General features: G+C 30.4%; 1 protein-coding gene across 12 annotated transcripts in view; it reads left to right on the top strand.

Annotated features, from left to right (window-relative positions):
- EPHA5 (EPH receptor A5) overlaps nucleotides 1-19,591 on the top strand; it is a 471,809-nt gene that overhangs the window by 210,191 nt on the left and 242,027 nt on the right. The window lies entirely within an intron of this gene.

The raw sequence follows: 19,591 nt of genomic DNA, 5'->3' as shown, positions 1-19,591 counted from the left end.
AAGGGTCCTTAGAAGGTATCCAATCCAAATACTTAATTTAAATTTTAATTTAATGCAATTCAATAACATATATTAGTCACCTACTATAAGCTAGGAACTATGCTAAGCACAGTTATATAACTGAAGTCAAGAGAGGTTCAAAGATTTGTCCTGAGTTACATAATTAATAAGTGTCTGAGGCAAGAATATTTTCCTGAAATAAGTTCCATATTTGATGAACTAAACAACCCTAATTTATTTGATTTTAAGATGCCATTTTTTTTAAGTTGACATTTTCTTATCTAGTTTATGAGTTTGACACATTCCATTTAATCCAACTTAAAAAAAGATTCTCTTTTTCAACTGGTCTTAATTGCTGAAGAGCAGTTACTTCAGTCATTCTGAGATGTTAAACACTTTACTTTAAAAAGTCCAAGGTCTCCCATTGCGCCCAGGGCCATCTCCATTTGTCCTGATCTGTATCTAGCCACTAGTTCCAGATGGTTCCAGAAAAGAAAGTGAGACAGGTGACCTTGCAAAGTCCTCCCTCATTCAATCCAATTCATTTGCATGTTATGGCAGAAATTCCTCAATGTCAGGGTTGTCTTCAAGAACTGAGGACAAACCACAGGAATGACAAAATAATACCTAATATGTAGGTTTCTGCCTTTTCCCCTGAATATTCAATCTTGGGCTAATTCAATTTCCTTATACATTAATGGCATTATTTATTTGTTGCTTTTTTTTCTTCCCAGACTTCTAGTTTCCCCCCTGCCCTCCCTCCATTTTTTAATATATTTATCTAAGGATGTTGTAAATAGAAAAATGGTTTCCAAATAATTATAGTATCAGGGTAGAGAAAAATGTTCTGATTCAGCTTTTTCACATGGCCCAAGTAAATTAAAGAGTGATTTCCTTCTTAAATTTTATGATAAGCATGATATAATGTCAAAGCCAAGCTCCTATGATGTGACAAAGAGAATGATGGCTAATAGTATATATATATATATATATATACATATATACATATATATATATATATATATATATGTATATATGTATATATATATATATATATATGTGTGTGTGTATATATATATAGCTAAGGTGAAATTTTTCACCACCCTTAGATTTATACTTGTTCCAGAAAGTAACATTTCTTGTAGTTAAATATTTTTAAGTCAAACATGGTCAAGACACAAAACTGGTGCTTAAAACAAAACAAAGTAAAACTTTTGCTTACCCTGATGATGAATAGTTTAACTGGAATGACAATAACCAATAGTGAAATAACAATTTCCAAGGTGATTCTCTAGCTAAAAACTAAGCTATTATAAGTGACCTTTCTGCCCCTCACAGTTTTTCTGTGGAATACTGTTCACAAACTTCACATTGGGGATAAGCGGAATGTTATATTTTCTTGACAGGAAAAAAAAGAAGAAAAGGTATGATTGCTATACCCTCATAAATGTCTAGAGCTCAGGTCATCTCTAGGCCTCTTTCATGTGTCAAGAAATAGCCATCTCCTTGGAATTAGGCAGAAGGAAACAGCCTGAGCTGACCCTGTCTGGCACTTGAAAAATAGGTCTTTCATCCAAATAAATGGCTTCCCTGTGATTCTGTCCCAGAAAGTGAAGCTAAGAATGCTTATTCCCATGATGACAAGAGTATAGTGAGTTGGCTTAATGTCTTAATGTGAAAGAATAAGGGCAAGGTATAACTTTTAAAGAATGTATTAGAGCATTTTTAGGCCTTTGCATGATTTGAAGAGAGACATAATGGTGCACAGAGAACATTGTATTTAGGGACAGGAAAAAAAAAAATCTGCATTTGGATCCATGAAGTATGACTTACTACCTCTGTGACTTTGGGTAAGGTGCTTCCTCATAAGTGAACTATAAGAGTTTGACTCCATCATGGATATCAAATTGAACAGGAAACAGCTCCCTGTATAAATTCACATTATCCATGACACTATTTTTTTTTTATTAATCATTTCCCAATTGCATTTTAATCTGGTTGCTACCTCATTCCAGAATGTCATTAAGTTTGATAATTTCATATTAGATGATTTCTAATTCTATTGTAATTCTACATTTATGATCTTATAGTTCATGGTGATACCATATTAAATTTTTTTTTACTTTAATGACTTTACTAAGTGAAATGTGTCCAATTTCCATGGTTGGAAATACCATGAATCTCCAAGAACATTTGTTAAAAAACACTTTCTAGATTATCTAAACCCTTTGCAAATTGGTTTGCAAAAAGAAATGAGTAAAGGAGGAGAAAAGCTGATATCCAAATTCATGTTAAGAGTGGCAGTGATAATAGAACTGAATCACACTATTGATATAACAAAATATAAACTACAATGGAAATGCTGGTGATTTAGATGGTATCATTTGTATTTACTGATAGTTTTGAACTTCCATTAGGCATATCCTATCTTTGGCAGTACATCCAGTCAATGGATCTGTGTCTACTTACCCTGAGCCCATTACAGACTTCTCCCTCTCTGAGGAAAGTACTAACTCTGTTCCAAATAGACAAGGCACATTAGGGGGAACACAAAAACACTCACTTTTCTGGATACCTTCCTCTGGGATCTGGCATATCAGTGGAAAACACTGACATATATACTGATTGGAAGACCACAAGAGACTCAGAGCTTCCTTGATGTAACTAGTGCCCTACTTGTATATTCCTCCTATCACAGCAGAATGATAAATGGTAAATTTCACTGATCAGCTTTGCTGTCTCCTAAATATCCACACTGAACTTATCTCCCTAAATAGAAATGCCAGAGAAATCATGTAGAAAACTAGTCTAACCTACTCTTTTTTTACCACTCCAGTTGCCTTTCTATCAATTCTTTCACCTAGAAAATTAAAAGTTTTATGTCTTAAAATAGATAGATATAATATATGATGATAATTATATATAATTTCCACACATCTGGCTCAACATGAACACTTTTCAATTTCTACAGAAAGAATTCTACAGATACTAGCACATGCTTTACTGTTCATTTATGAGACTTATGTTCAGAAATTAAACCATCCTGGTAGTCTAGTTCCTTCAGCCTGATTAATTTTATGTCATCATTGTCCAGAGGATGTACTATCTACAAGTGTCATTGCACATATATTTTGCATAAATATCTATATCTATATATTTTTGAAACTGAAAGAAAATCTGTATCAGAGAATAATAACTTATTTAAACATTCTATCAAGAAAACAATGTAATATATTTGCCAAAATATCATATGCACTTTATATATAGAAATGAATCTCAGTGATAATTAAAGTACATTGTTGTATCAGAAGAAAGCTTCTATGTAAGCTTGATTTAAAACAATGTAAATCCATTTAGCATTAACTACATTGTATTAATTCACAGAAGGAATGATTATTGAAGTGTTTTGGTTTATCTATTTTAAAGCATACTTACTTTTTCAACAACTCTTTTCTGTGTCTTTGACATTATTTCTTATAATAGTTTTTGCCAACTCAATTGCAGCATCACTGTTTATTAACCCATATGTATTTGCAGACGTCTGAAATATGGAATAGAAGAGATCACTTGTGTTACCAGTATTATTTTTCAGTTGTCTTCAACAAATTTTCAATCTATACCATTTGTTACAAAAGTAGCATCAAATGATAAAGGTCAGTGCTGGTATTTGACTAATTGACATTCACCAATTAGCCCAGGTTAAGATTTGCTTTGAGAAAGCTGTTATTTGCTTTATGTATTCTATGCACTCATTTCAATTCAATTGACACAAAAAAATATATATATTAAGCACCTTCTATATACCAGACCATAAGAATTAAAAAAAATAAAATAAAATAAAAATAAATCTTTCCCGTCTGAGAGCTTAAAATCAAATGGGAAGGAGAAAGGTGGGCAGAAAGTAAAGTCATGCAAACACATACAGAGCAAACTATACATAGGATAAATAAGAAATAATTACTAGAGAAAAGGCACTGGAATTGAGAAGGATTAGGAAAGGATTTTTATAGGAGATAGAATTTTAGTTAGGACTTTAAGAAAAGCAGGGAGGTCCATAGTACAAAGGAAGCAGAGCATTCTAGGCATAGAGAACAACCAGAGAAAATTTCAGGAGCTGAGATTATCTTGTTCAAGGAACAGATGATTCTCACAATGGACCAATCTATCATGCCCATTGGACTTTTAGAAATATTTTTACAAATTGTTTTCTAGATACTCTATAAAGTCTTTTTTTTTTCTTTTTGGACTAAATCTTTCTATGAACTATTTCTATTAACTATGAATTCTTTTTGAAGAGAAGAATATTAATCGGAGCTTTTTGGTGACATTTTAACCCTTCTTCCAAGTATTTTAAGGTAGAATTTTAAAAATGAGAGAGAAACAGCAGATTGACACTCTAACACAAAGCTAATTTCATTCCATGTAGTCTTATTAACATATCACAATCAAGCCCCAGCCATAAGAATATGAACAAGAATTACACAGGACAAAAATACATGCATGGCTTGCAATTTGAACCAAAGGATGAGCCAAAGGATGAACCAATGTCCATATTGAAAGCAAAGATAAATTAAAAATTTAAATAGTGGGGGAAATGTGTCTATGTATTTGGAAGATATATCCTTCATCTCTTATTCCTGATAGTCTATAATAACAGCCTATCCTGGCCTAAGTAGTTTTAGATTTTATTGTTATTTTTCCCCAGATCTGTGACTTTATAGTCTAACTTGTATATTGTAAAATTTGTAAAATTAGAGTGTTATCTGGGGAATTCAAAAGTTGAGTTACTTACCTACTGTCACAGTTTGTATTAGAGCTGGGATGTAAACATAAATCTTGATCTTTCACATGGTATTTAATAGTACAGACCACCCTTTCTTCTTGGATTTTTTTCTGGGGTTGTTCATGATACTTCTCCTTCTCATTGTCCTACTTTTGTGATCATACCTTCCCCCCCCCTTTTTTTTTTTAAATGAATCATTATGTCACTCCCCCCCTCCAACAATAGCTATTCCCCAAGACTGTTTCCCAGTGTCATATCTTTTTGTCTCGCTTGGTCAATTCATTTGCTTTCCTGGACTTAGTTTAAACTCTGCCTAAAATGACTCTTAAATGTCTAAATGTAGAACCAGTCTCAAACTATACATATTGTCCCTAAAATATAGAATTTTCTCTCTATTTGCTTCAATATCTTTTTGTCTCTTATTTCTATTCAACTCAAGTGATAACTTCTGCTATAGGACTTTTTTAGTTGTCAAAACTTTTAGTGTTTTTTCTCTATAAACTTACCTTGTATTCTTAAAAACATTTTTGTAAAAGTATTCAAATATGCTAGTGAGAGTAGATACATATGCTATGTATGCTCATATAAATAGAACCTGTGTATACAGTGAGAACAGACACATATGATATGTTCTACCATATAAATAACACTACTGTATACAGTGAGAGCATACACATATGCTGTGTACGCCCATCTAAATGGCACCCATGTATATAGTGAGAGCATACACATATGTTGTGTATGCTCATATAAATGGCATCCATTTATACAGTGAGAGCCTACACGTTTGCTGTGTATATCTATATAAATGGCACCTGTGTATACAGTGAGAACATACGAATGCTGTGCATACCCATATAAATGGCACTCGTATATGTAATGAGAAAAACACATATGATGTATATACATTATATAAATAACATCTACGCATATGTACATGGATATATGTTCTTATACATATTTGTACATGCATATGTACACATTTTCTTCCCAATCAGTAGAGTTCTTTTGCTTTTGTCTTTCTAGCTTCAACAGAATCCCAGTCCTTGAATACTGTATATAATCTCTCTCTCCATTTATTGTTTTAGTCTTGTAACTATAAAAAGAGATAGAGGGTGAAATAGTCTTTAATGTACAATTAAATAGATCTACCATTAAAATTTTTGATTGATATATCAATAAAAGATAACAGAAAATCAAGTAATGTTACTAAATAGAAGTAATTTTTAGTTTTTGATTTAAGGTAATACTAAGAACTAGCTCACCTCCTTAATGCTGAAATTCCTGGAAGAATTATATATATATCTATCTAAGGAGATGAAACAAACACCAATATGACTAGTTTACACAATAGTAGTTTTTAATCCCTTATGGGAGACCACAATAGCAAAATCTTTTCTCACTAAGAATATTGATAGGCTGTATTATCTCCCTAGAGATGGCTTATGGGAATGAATGGAAGTAGATTTGGAAAGAAACAGCCATTTATGGAGTTGATACAGCTGTAGTAGCAAATTCCCTATGTTTTTCTTGCCATTGCTAGCAAATGGGTCTCCATGGAAAGATGAATTGCACGCATCAGGAGACTCATGAATATGACTCAGCTGTTCAGATGTTTATTCCTACTTTTGTTCTTTAACAGCTATTATTCTAATTATAAGGACAATAACTAAAGTAGCAAGACATATTTTACAGATCTTAAATTTCCTACATGGTTTAGTTATATTATTTTCACAAAATAAATAACTACATGCCATGTAGAACAAAGGTATGGGTATATAAATGCATCAGCATATATCCATAAACACTTGAATTCAATAGCTTTGATGATAGGCATTCATTTTGTTTCCTAGAGTTTAAAATCATATTTCAGTTTAGATCTGAGGACATGTACAGTCAGCACCATAAAGAAAGAATTCAGTAGAAAGTCATTAATCAATATCTCATTGTCTTATAAGTAGAAATAAACTTTGTCTGGCTAAGTACCTCCCTTTAAATCCACCATAGAGAAAAAATATTTACTGCCCTTCCAAGAGTAAAAGTATTCCTATTTTTACCTTTAAGCTGTTTTCTATATGTGTTTTCCTTTTCGACTTATAGGTTCCTATCCAGTTAAATTCTAGAATGGGTTGATTGATTTGTAATTGTAAAACTATAAACTGACCTGTCTTGCCACCTGAATACATACTTAAGAAATTCCCTAGAAAATTTTAAATATCTCATAATATATTGTAGATATGAGGGATGGTTAAATTAATATAGTATACCTTTATAAGCACTAAGAAGATAATATTTTAATTGATGCTTCATCAATTCGAATTTATACAATAGTTACTCTATACTTTTCCTGAACTAAGATCTTCCTATAAAAGACTATAGTTTAACTTTATCTAGCCTAGATAGATAGTCATTGAGCTCAGTTTTTTAATTGGTATAGAATTATGTTTTAATCATAAAGAGACCACTTGCAACAAACTATGATTTCACATTAATATATTAGAGAATGAATTATTGCCTGTTCTTTTGAGTTTGCATCTTGTAATTTCATTTTAGAGAATGAACTATTGCCTGTTTTTTTTTTTTAATTTGCTAATTAATATTTGCTTTTTAAAAATATATTAATTTCAAGGAAATTTATATATACATAAACATATATATCTACATATATGTACCTACATGAATAAATATAAATACATACACAGTGAAATTATACATACATATTTTATATATAGTGAAGTGATTTATATACAAACACAGATACACACACACACACACAGTGAAATTAAAAAAACAACCCAGAAAAAGATGAAATAATAATTAGTTTTCATTGTTTCTAATTCACTAAGTTGGACATTCATATTTTTATAGTAAATTGGAAAAAAATATTACATGTCATTCTCTCTCACAGCCCCAATCCCCATATAAAAGGCTACATTAGCCCATGTCTCATTGGTCAAATTCTCTGCATTTCAGAGTTCAAAAAGTTTTTTTCCCCTCCTTAAGAGCTTGTTATATACTGTGATTGCCTTGTCACCCAATAACAAGCCAATAATAAGAGACTTTTGATGGCTGTCATTCTACAAGGAAGCTGAATGAAATCAGATGACAGTGATAAATTGTGTGCTTTACAAGAGGTCAGGACAGGGCAATTATCTGCCTGAAGAACCCTGAAGCAGGTGTATCTCTGCAGAGAAAGAGGGGAGATATATATATATATATATATATATATATATATATATATATATATATATGTATATATATATGACAAAAATCACATAATAATTTGTGATTCACACCTTATAGATATATAGATATATAGTATATAATATATAATAATATAATATAGATATATAATAATTTGCGATTCACACCTTATAGACATATATATCTATAAGGTGTGAATAGCAAATTATTGTTGGCAGACTAATACATAAATACGAGAGCGTTTTTTTTTTAACTTATGGGAATATTGTGATATTTCAGTAATATTATTTAAATATCTTATTTTGAAATTTATTTAAAACATATTTAAGCATATTTAAAACATATTTAAATTTTGTTGTCAATATGAAGGTATGTCAATATAAGCCCTGAATCCTGAGTTCTTACTTTCTAGCTAATAGATAATATGGTAATATAATTAAGAATGCAAAAGGATTAATAATATTTTTAATTTTATCATTTTCCCCAATGTAGCACAGCTAATAAATAATATCCTTGTGATTTAAACACAGGTATCTGCTTCTAAGTCCAGTCTGGCAGCCATATCATCTGTGTCCTCATATTCTAAGCTTTCATTTTGTATTTCTTGTTCTTGTTTAGTGTATGAAGGAAATTCTACAGAAAGATGTCATTCATTCTTTTTTAAAAGTTCTTTATCATTACTAATATACTGAATTCATCATTGAAACAGATCACTGTGATCTTAATCAAATTAATTCTATTTGACATTCTATATACACAACTCTTATAAAATGGATCAATTATTTTAAACTGGTTGATTTCACCAACATGGTTGATCTCATACTTATATCAATCAATAAACATTTATTAGGTATATACAATGTGCCAAATTCTTTTCTGAATCATACAGATACAAATACAGGTGAAAAGACAATTCTCCTCACAGAGTAATTGTGGAGACATTTTAACAATCATGTAAACAAGCCAAATGCAGCATAAATGAAAAGTAATGAACAGAGAAAAGGTACTTGAATTTAGATGTGCTTCCAGTAGAACATGAAATGTTAACTGGAATATAAAAGACTAGGAAAATCATTAGACAAACATGAAAAGGGAGATCATGTCATAAACGAAAGAAAGCCATAGAAAATGGTCAGTTTCAGTAAAAGGAATGTCTTGTTCTAGGAATAGTGACCTGTGTCACTGGAGTGGAACTCATCACATGTTGGGGGGTGTCAGATGTAAGAAGATTTGAAAAATATGGGGTAGGTTAAGAAATGCTTTGAATACCAGAGGATTTTATATTTGATCTTTGAGGTAATAGGGAGCCATTAGAATTTACTGAATAAGAGAAATGGGTGGGAGTGACAAGTTCAACTAGCACTTTAGTGACTAAAGAGAGGATGGGCTAGAGTGGGAAGAAACTTATTGCAACCAACTGGAAAGGTTCAGACATGAAATGATAAAAGTCTGCACTAAAGTGGTGCTAATATCAAATAAGAAAAGGGAAGCATTCAAAAAATATTTCAAAGGTAAAATGAACAGATCTTTAGAACAAATCATATAAGGAAATGATGAAGAAAAATGAAATATGAAAACTAGATTATGGCCTGGAGGATTGGCAGGATAATGGTACCCTCAACAATAATAAGGAGATTTAGAATTGGGGAGGGTTTTGGGGGAAAGATAATGAATTCAGTTTTAGATATATTGAGTTTAAAATGTCAACAAAACACCTAGATTAGGATGTTTGAAAGTAGTTGGAGATGCAAGATTGGAATTCAGCACAGAGATAAGGAATAGATATGCAATTTTAAGAATGTTAGCCATGTTAGACAAGAGCTGATGAGATTATTAAATGAAATAAAGTAATTGGAGATGAGGAAAAGACCCAATGAGACCTACAAGATCAGTGGAAATGACATTTATGAAGGTCTAATAGAGAATGATGAAAAAGAACTTTTGACATTTTGATATATTTATCTTTATTTCTTCTTCTCCTCCTTCTTCTCTTTCTCCTCTTCCTCCTTTTTTCTTCTTCTCATCCAACTATGAATTATTGTATCCTTGTGCTAAACATGATCCTTAATTAGTCCATAGTATATTGGCTTATGGTTTGACCTTTAAATTGAGGAAGCTATTTATTTTAAAAATTGATATTAGATTAAGAAAATATGCAAAGTTGTATGTGAGAGACTATTATAGATATTATAACATAAATAAGGAAATCAAACAATGAATAACTAGCCCATTCACATTAGAATCAAAAGGAATTTATAGTGAAAACCTTAACTTCCTCAAACTGACAAACTTAGAAAAAGCCTAACCCTCAGAAGATAATTAAAAAAAAAACAAAACAAAACAAAACTAACATACCTGGTAAGTAGAGGTCCTATTATTAATTTGGCTACATTTTATTGTAGAATTCTTAAATTTGTAGACATAAATAAATAAATGAAACATAACTACAACAAAACAAAGAACAAGATCAGGAATGAAAATTCAAACAAATAAGCAAAAAAGGCAATTGCAATCTATCCATTGTCAATAAAGGAAAGACAAATAAAGCAAATAATTGTTTTCATGGGCAAAACAACAGAAAGACAAGAGTATTAAAGACCAGAAAAATAATTATACCAACAAAGCATTTTTTAATTCAATTTTTCCCGAAAGATTGTCAGAATAAATCTAGGAGAACATATAAGATAGAAATATCTTCATAAGACTATAAAGCATGGACTCAATATTTGGGTGACTTAAAATAAATTTCATTGGTCCAGAAAGTTTTTCCCCCTTAAGGGAATATTAACTCTGATACATTGATATGCTGAGGAGCAGAATTCCTCTGGATCTGCAGAAATTTCCCAAATGCTTATGGGATACTGAAATATTGTATTGTACTACATTAGACAGAAAAATGAATCATGGGATGTCAGTACTTTTAAATAACATTGAGATCCTATGAAAAATAAGCAAAGCTACACTTGAGAAAAGTAGTTTATTTACCCAATGTATGTTAAATATCTATTGTGATAAAAGTATGATTTCACAATGAATAATTTTTAAATTACCAAAATATTGTTTTTATATTATTTGAATTGTATTCATATCACATGAGATTTTTAAATGTATAAATTTTAGAAAATTGTATATATATATATGTATGTATAATATATATGTATACATATATATTATACATATACATATATTTACACATATGGATTTATATATGCATATTTACATATATGAATATGAATATTTGTTCATATAACACAAATACACTTACTTCTGAAGTTTATTATACTTTCTCCTCAAATACTTTAAATATCATTACTTGATTCTAATAAGAAGGAAGACCTCATATGTTTAGTTAATTATTTTTTATTCTGTCAAATAAAGACAGTTGTAATTGTAGAAAGTGATTAGTAGACACATTTTTACTGTTTATAATAGAGTATTATTGCCTTTTCAGTATAATAAGAAAGTTATTCAGGCTAACCTAAATGAAAATTATTTTATTTAATGATCCTTTCCTAAATTGTACTTAATGGATTTACAAAAATCAATTATTTTCCACCTATCTTTTTGTAGGCTCTCAATACATTATAAAAATTGGTCATAATGCCAGAATTAATCTTTTATTTGACCATGAGTATAAAAATATGTAAATTACTAAAATCCAGATAATTTAAATATTTAAAATGTTAAGTTAAAATATACAATCCTGCACATTTTTATTATTGTTTAGTCATTTAGTCATTTCAGTCATTTCTGATTCTTTGTGATTCCCATTTGGGCTTACTTGGCAAAGACATTAGAATGGTTTGCTATTTTCTTCTCCAACTTATTTTGCAGATGAGAAAATTGAGACAAATAGAGGTAAGTGACTTTCCCAGTGTCACATAGTTACCAAGTGTCTGAGGTCAGATTTGAAGTGGGAAAAATAAGTTTCATTGACTCCAGAACTAGCACTCTGTTCATGGTTGCTCAATTCCGCATAACACAGTGTGGGTAACTATTACTATTCTTTTCTTAAATGAAGATAAATTCTTGACAAAACCCAAAAACTTCTGTAGCTTATCTGCATAGTATTATAAAATAATAAACGTATCAAATATATATTTGATATATGTTGGTGGGAATGCAGTATCTAAGTATTAACAGGTGAATAAAATTTATAAATATATTTATTTATCCATATTAATTATAAATGTCTATCAATTACCTTTTAGAAAACATCAGTAGAGATTTCAATTCAAGTAGTCATGTGAAATATCAGTGACTGAAGTACCATTTATTAAAAGCCTACTATGTGCTGCACTACACTGTTTTAAGTAGAGGTGTGTGATGGTGTTTTTCAGCATTATTCTATAATATATATTGGACTTTGAATCATTGGTCATTGAATCACAGATATGAAAATAGAAAGGACATTGAAATCATCTTCATTGTTTCACAAATAAAAAAAAAAAAAACAAGCTCATGGGAAAGTGATATTTCTAAGGACAGGATGATGAACGAAGTTTACTAGTAATGTCATTAAGGGCAAGCCATTTTGTTTGCTCAATCACATTAGTTCTCTTATCTGTAATATTAGCAGAATAATACTTATAGCATGTAAGAGAATTGTTGTGACACTCTAATAGAATAACAGACAATATACATGTGTTTGTATGTATATGTATGTATCTAAACATATATATGTATAAGATTATTTTTTTCCTAAATTTTAAATTTCTTTGGTCAATCATTAGTCATATAACACTGCATAATTTGCACTTTCATTATTGATTTTGGTTATTTTTCTATATTATTCTATTGTCTAATGATAGACCAATACTCCAATTATTTTTGCCTGCTTAGTTTTTTTTCAAATCTTGAAATCAACAAAAAATTGGTAGGAACAAGAGTTCTTAAATTTGATATAATTAAAATTAAATATAATTGCTTTAACTTGGCCCATGTTTTGTTTGTAACTAGTAAATATTAATGATATCAGTAGAAAGTATGAAAGTATAAGATTAGGAAAATATTCTAATACTTTCAAATTATAATACTATATACTGTGCCTTTAAAAAAGTGTGATATATGAATTTTATAATACCTAAATTAGAGGTTCTAGCTAAAATAGACTAAATATTTTCATAAAATAATTTTCAATAGGGTCATTTTAGAAAACTCTGTTAAATTATTAATTTGTTCACTTAAAGTTCCTTAATTATTTGAAAAGGAGTAGGCCTATTAGACAATGATAATCTATAATAATTTTAAATTGATCAGTCAATGAATATTAGGCAGCTACTATGTTCCAGATACTGTGTGATGTGCTTATAATATAGTCATATATACAATTCATGAGGAAATATACAAATGTAAATTTACATAACTTTTAAGGAGTAAGCCTCTTATAAAGTAAACTATTCCACACATGGAATCCTCAGCTAAAATTCAAGGTATTTTAAATTGTATCAGTATTTTCTGCGTCTGAAGAACTTTTCCCACATAGCACATAGGATTCTGTTTACATAGCACTATCCAATAACTACAATACTACAAAGCTACAAATTGAAAGAAGATTCCTTTTTGGATCTTTTTTTATGAGAATACACTGCTACTGGAACCAAAAGACCAGAGTTTTATTTTTGCCTTCCATTCTTCCTATGTGATTCTAGGTAAATTATTCAATCTATCTTTCAGTTTCTTCATCTAAGTGCAATTTCAATTTGTACCTCACATGATTGATGTGAGAAAGACATTTTGTCAACTTTGAACCATTATGAAAAGTGTAAGGTTTTTTTTTTGTTTTTTATAGGAAGTGATTTTAAAGAGGACTGCTTATACAAAGGCAGATTTTTTTTTTTTATCTTTGTTTAATTTGAATTTAGAAAAGAAATATAATCCCTGCATTCTTTCAGAGAATTGAACTAGAGTGAAAGTGAAAATCCTTTCTGGATGTTTCCGTTTGGGTCTCAATGGCAATTCAAAGTCAAAATGCCTAAATCCAAATTCATCTTGCTTCTCTCAAAGTCACTTTTCTATATAAAAGTTCTCTTCTATATAATCTAGTGAACCTTATCCAATAATCACTGGCCCATGAATATCCCATGTTCATTACCATCCCCATTCTTTCAGTCATAATGTTTTCCTTGACTAGAATTCTCCTTTTGGGAACACAATCTCTAAGCCTGCCCAAATTTAGTTATGCTGTTACTCTGATGATGTATATATATCTATATCTGTCTTCTGTCTATCTATCTAGTATACATCATATCTGTATATTTATTCTCGTCCCAAAATCTTCCCCTTTGGGTAGGATATGCTAGAATCAGTAATCAAATAACCTTGCCTTTGAAAAATCAGAATCCCTTCTTTGCCATAATGAGGAACTAGAGTAGTCAGTGAAGGAGTTATTATATGTAAAATAGTTTTAATTTCTATGAAGGTATTCATTTAAGTATGTATTTCAACATTTTAGTTAGTCATATGATAATTATATTTTCCTTCCCATTTTCATACAGAGCTGTGAAATTCCTACCAAACATTTGATTTAGAAAATAATATTTAATAAACAAGAATATAAATATATTAAAAAATAAAGATATTTAAAGTGAAAGAATATTAATGGCATGATACCTGTGACTTCTTTGATTTTTTGCTTTTTTATCGAATAATGAATTTGAGATTGGACCTCAATATTGCTACTTCGAAAAGTCTTCACTTGGGCTGAACAAATTTAATTAATGTGATAATATCTAATAATTAATATGTTTATGATACTTAATAATAGCTAATAAATCATTTATAAGCAAATGTTGGTTTATCATAATAATATAATTAATATATACCATTAATTTATGGAATTACATTGGGAAAAAAATGATAAGATAGAGATTGTATTAATTGAGCACTAAAGAGTGGGCACGGGGAGCATTTTAGTTATAAAACAGTTATTTGTTGTTCTTTTAAAGTATACTGTATTATCAGAAATCCCATGAGAGACTGCCTTACCGCTATCATTCAAGTCATTGGTCACTGACACAGTAGGCAAAAAGGTTAATTGTAATTGCAGAGTCACCTGGACTCTCATAGCCTATGAAGCTGAGTGTCTCTGCTGTGACAGGATAGACAGTATATTATTTCCACGCATTAGTGCCAGAGCGCTCCTTAAATCTGCCATGGAGCTGAGGAAGAAGTGATTTAAGTGCTCCATTTAGTGTTCTCCTCTGCTGTCTGCTTCAGGCCACTTTACTAGCAATAGCAGAATGTGAATGGAATTAAAATCCAGATTCAACCAAAGCAGTTTGTGGGGGATGAGGAGAAAGGGAAGAGAAGGTGAGGAGTTGTTGATGAGTCTATAATATGTAAATTACTGATTATTCTAAACTATTCATTTCCCCCTCAGGAGCTCCTGAAATGAACATTAAAGGCTGGATTTTTAATGAATGAGAGCCTGAACAGATTCCCTACAGGTTTATTAAGCTGAAAAGGAAACCAAGGCCTTTTTATAAGGATAAAAAAGGGGGTTGGGGTAGTGACTTACCCACAATCAATAAGAGCACACAGAATATATTTGTGAAGCAATAGTCATTACATTAAGTGGGTAATCATGACTAATTTTTAGCCTTTGGAAATACCATTAAAGGAAAAAAAAAAAGCTATTCATGGTATCTCTTTACCAAATAAATACCATGGACAGATTGGACATCATTCACCCTTAATAACCCCTGGGTCTACTAATAAGAACTCACATTTCTATAGTAATCTAAAGCTTGCAAAGTACTTTTCTCATAATGGTCTAGTAAAGTTCTTAGTATTGCCCTTATTGTATGCCTTTTTTATGAAGGAAGGCATTTAGGTCCAGATAAAGGGACTGATTTGCAATGGTCACATCTATAATAAGTATCTGAGCTATTCTTTGAATTTAGGCTTCTTATTTTCAAAGAATAAGCACTCTTCACATTATAACCACACTCACTGTCTTTAACAATATTCTATTGGTGTGCTTATTTCTAAGGAGCCCTAGTTGTTTGATCCTAAGAAAGTCACTTAACCACTTACTGAATTAGGCTGTTAAAGAGAAATATAAGTTATAGAGAACATGCAGACCTTCTGTAAGAGAGGAATTTACCCCATTTAAGGGTTTTCTAAACTACCTAAATCATAGTGACTAATCAATATAATAGGGATGTGTTGAAGATAGCCTTAATGCAGTTCATGTAAGTGAAATTTTCAGTGTATCCATTTATATTTCAGAAGTAGAAAAAAGAATTTACAAATTGTGGTATGATTTTGTTTTCAGAGTCCATCAGTACTTTTTTAAAATTAAAAATCATTTTAAAAATATATTCATGGATATTTTTCATCATTCACCCTTTAAAAAAAAGTGTATTATAATCCCCCCCTTCTCTCTCCCTAGATGGCAAGTGAACCAATATATGTTAAACATGTGCAATTCTTCTATATATCATGCTGTACAAGAAAAATCAGATCAAAAAAAAATGAGAAAGAAAGAAATGCAAGCAAACAACAAAAAGAAGGAAAATTATATCTTGTAGTTGTGGTATGATTTCTTTTTTAGTTGATTTTCTAAAAATAAGAATGGGAGTAAGTTAATAAGGCAAAATAAACTTAAAAAGAAGTCCACGCATACATTGCTATTACATTTAAAAAATAAACATTTTCCATGTAAATCACCAGCGTGCTATATATTACCAACAAAGTCCAGCAACAAGAGATATAAAGATAAAATTAATTTAAAATAACTGTCGATAGTATAATATATAGTATATTATCTGGGAATCTATCTGCCAAAGGAAAGTCAGGAACTATATGAACACAACTACAAAACACTTTCCACACAAATAAAGTCAGATCTAATCAGTTGGAAAAATAACAAATGCTCATCAGTAGGCTGAGAGTATATAATTAAAAATTACAATACTAGCTAAATTAATCTATTTATTTAATGCCATACCAGTCAAACTCCCAAGAAATTATTTTACAGACCTAGAAAAAATAATAACAAAGTTCATCTGGAAGAAAAAAAGGTCAAGAATTTCAAGGGAATTTTAAGGTGGCCTGGCTATGCCAAACCTAAATCTCTATTATAAAGCAGTGGTCATCAAAACTATTTGGTACTGGCTAAGGAGTAGTCAATCAGTGGAATAGGTTAAGTCAACAGGACAAAATAATCAATGATTATAGCAATCTTTGACAAATCCAAAGACCCCAGCTCCTGGGATAAAAATTCACTATTTAACAAAAAACTGCTGGGGAAATTGGAAACGAGTGTAGCAAAAGCTAGGCATTGAACTAATACCATACCTAATACCATATATCAAGAGAAGGGCGAAATGGGTGCATGATTTAGACATAAAGAATGAAATCATAAGCAAATTACCTCTCAGATCTGTGGAGAAGGAAGGAATTTGTGACCAAAGAAGAACTGGAATTTATAATTGAATACCAAATAGATAATTTGATTATATTAAATTAAAAAGTTTTTGATTAAACAAAACTAATGCAGACAAGATTAAAAGGGAAACAATAAATTGGGAAAATAAATTTTACATTTAAGGGTCCTGATAAAGGCCTCATTTCTAAAATATAGAGATAATTGGCTTATATCTATAAGAATTCAAGCCATTCTCCAGTTATAAATGGTCAAACAATATGAAGAGACAATTTTCAGATGAAGAAATTGAAACCATTTCTACTCATATGAAAAGATGTTTTAAATCATTATTGATCAGAGAAATTCAAATTAAGGGAACTTTGAGATACCACTACATACTTCTCAGATTGGCTAAGATGACAAGAAAAGATAATGACAAATGTTGTAAAGAATATGGAAAAACTGGGACACTAATACATTGTTGGTGGAATTGTGAAAGGATCCAGCAATTATGGGGAGCAATTTGGAACTACACTCAAAAGATTATCAAATTATGCATAGCCTTTATCCAGCAATATTTCTACTGGGATTATATTCCAAAGAGATTTTAAAGGAGGGAAAGGAACTCACATGTGCAAAAAAAAAAAAAAAAATGTTTGTGGCTGCCCTTTTTGTAGTGACAAGAAAACGGAAACTGAGTAGATACCCATCAGTAGGAGAATGGATGAATAATAACATATGCGTGTTATGGAACATTATTTTTCTATAAGAAACAATCAGTAGGATGAGTTTAGAGAGACCTGGAGTTACATGAACTGATGCTAAGTGAAATGAGAACAAATAAGATTTTATTGTACATGGCAATGGCAAGGTTATAAGATGATCAATTCTGACAGATGTGGCTCTTCTCAACAATTGAGACTATTTGAACTATTGTTCCAATAATCTTGTGATAATGAGAACTATCTACATACAGAGTGGACTGTGGGAATCGAGTGTGGATGATAGCATAGTATTTTCACATATTTTGTTGTTGATTGCTTGAATTTTATTTTTTCTCATTTTTTTCCCTTGATGATTCTTCTTGTGCAGCAAGATAATTGTATAAATATGCATGCCTATATTGCATTTACATATATTTTACCATGTTAATATATATTGGATTACTTGCCATCTAGGAGAGGGAAGGGGTGGGGTAAAGTGGGGGAAATTAGAGCACAAAGTTTTGCAAGTATCTAATGGTAACAAATTATCCTTGCATATGTTTTGAAAATAAAAAGCTTCAATAAAAATAAAAAAAATGCCAATAGATTATTTAGCCTTTATTAAATAGAAATATTCCTAAATAAAAATGGATATAACTTCCAGATGTGTATCACATCTGATCTTTTGTGTAATTAAAAAAAGAAAAAAAAAACTTTGGAAATATTGTATACTGTAGCTATTTCCTATTTAAAATCTTTCTCTTTTAAAACATATTCAAACTCTTTTTGCTAACTAGATAGAAACATGGATGGAATTATTTTCTAACTATCAAGAAATTTAATACTATAGTGGCTAAAAATGATCCAGAAAGACATTAAGAAATTTCTAATTTTGTTATGATAAATGCATTATTTTTTAAAACCATCCTCATAAAAGTTTCTATTTCATTTAAAAAATAGATATATAGTGCTTTATTTTTCCCAATTACTTATCTGAGCAATTTTTAACATTTGTTTTTATAAGATTTTGATTCCTGCAGAGGGAACCAAAGATGAGATCAGACTAAGAACTCAAAATATTATCCTTCCATTTTATTTTTCTTGGAAGTATCTTAAATTGGATTGTGACTTGAGCAGAGTTGTCTCAATAGTAGTGGAGAGATTGGGTGGGTACTCAGCACCAAAAGCAGCCAGACAGATTGTATTATCATCTACTACAGACTAATAAACTGACAAGTACTGAGAAATCTTAATACTCACTTTAAAAGTCTTGTATGACAATAACAGTAAAACTAAACATTGCCCAACACAAAGAAATTACCCGAGGCAATTAGGAGAGGGTTGAAAGGCAGAGAAAATAGGTTTTCAATGATTTTAATTTTACCCTCTGATTCTAGTATATTGAGGTAATTTTCCTTGATGATTTCTTATAATAAGTGTCTAGACTCTTTCTTTGATCATGGATTTCAGCTAACCCAATAATTTATGCTATTTCTACTTGATCAATTTTGCAAGTCAATTGTTTTA

The sequence above is a fragment of the Sminthopsis crassicaudata genome, chromosome 6 (assembly GCF_048593235.1).
Source record: "Sminthopsis crassicaudata isolate SCR6 chromosome 6, ASM4859323v1, whole genome shotgun sequence".
NCBI classification, from domain to species: Eukaryota; Metazoa; Chordata; class Mammalia; order Dasyuromorphia; family Dasyuridae; genus Sminthopsis; species Sminthopsis crassicaudata.
The sequence above is the reverse complement of the archived record's forward strand: the minus strand, read 5'-3'. Positions and strand labels throughout refer to the sequence as shown.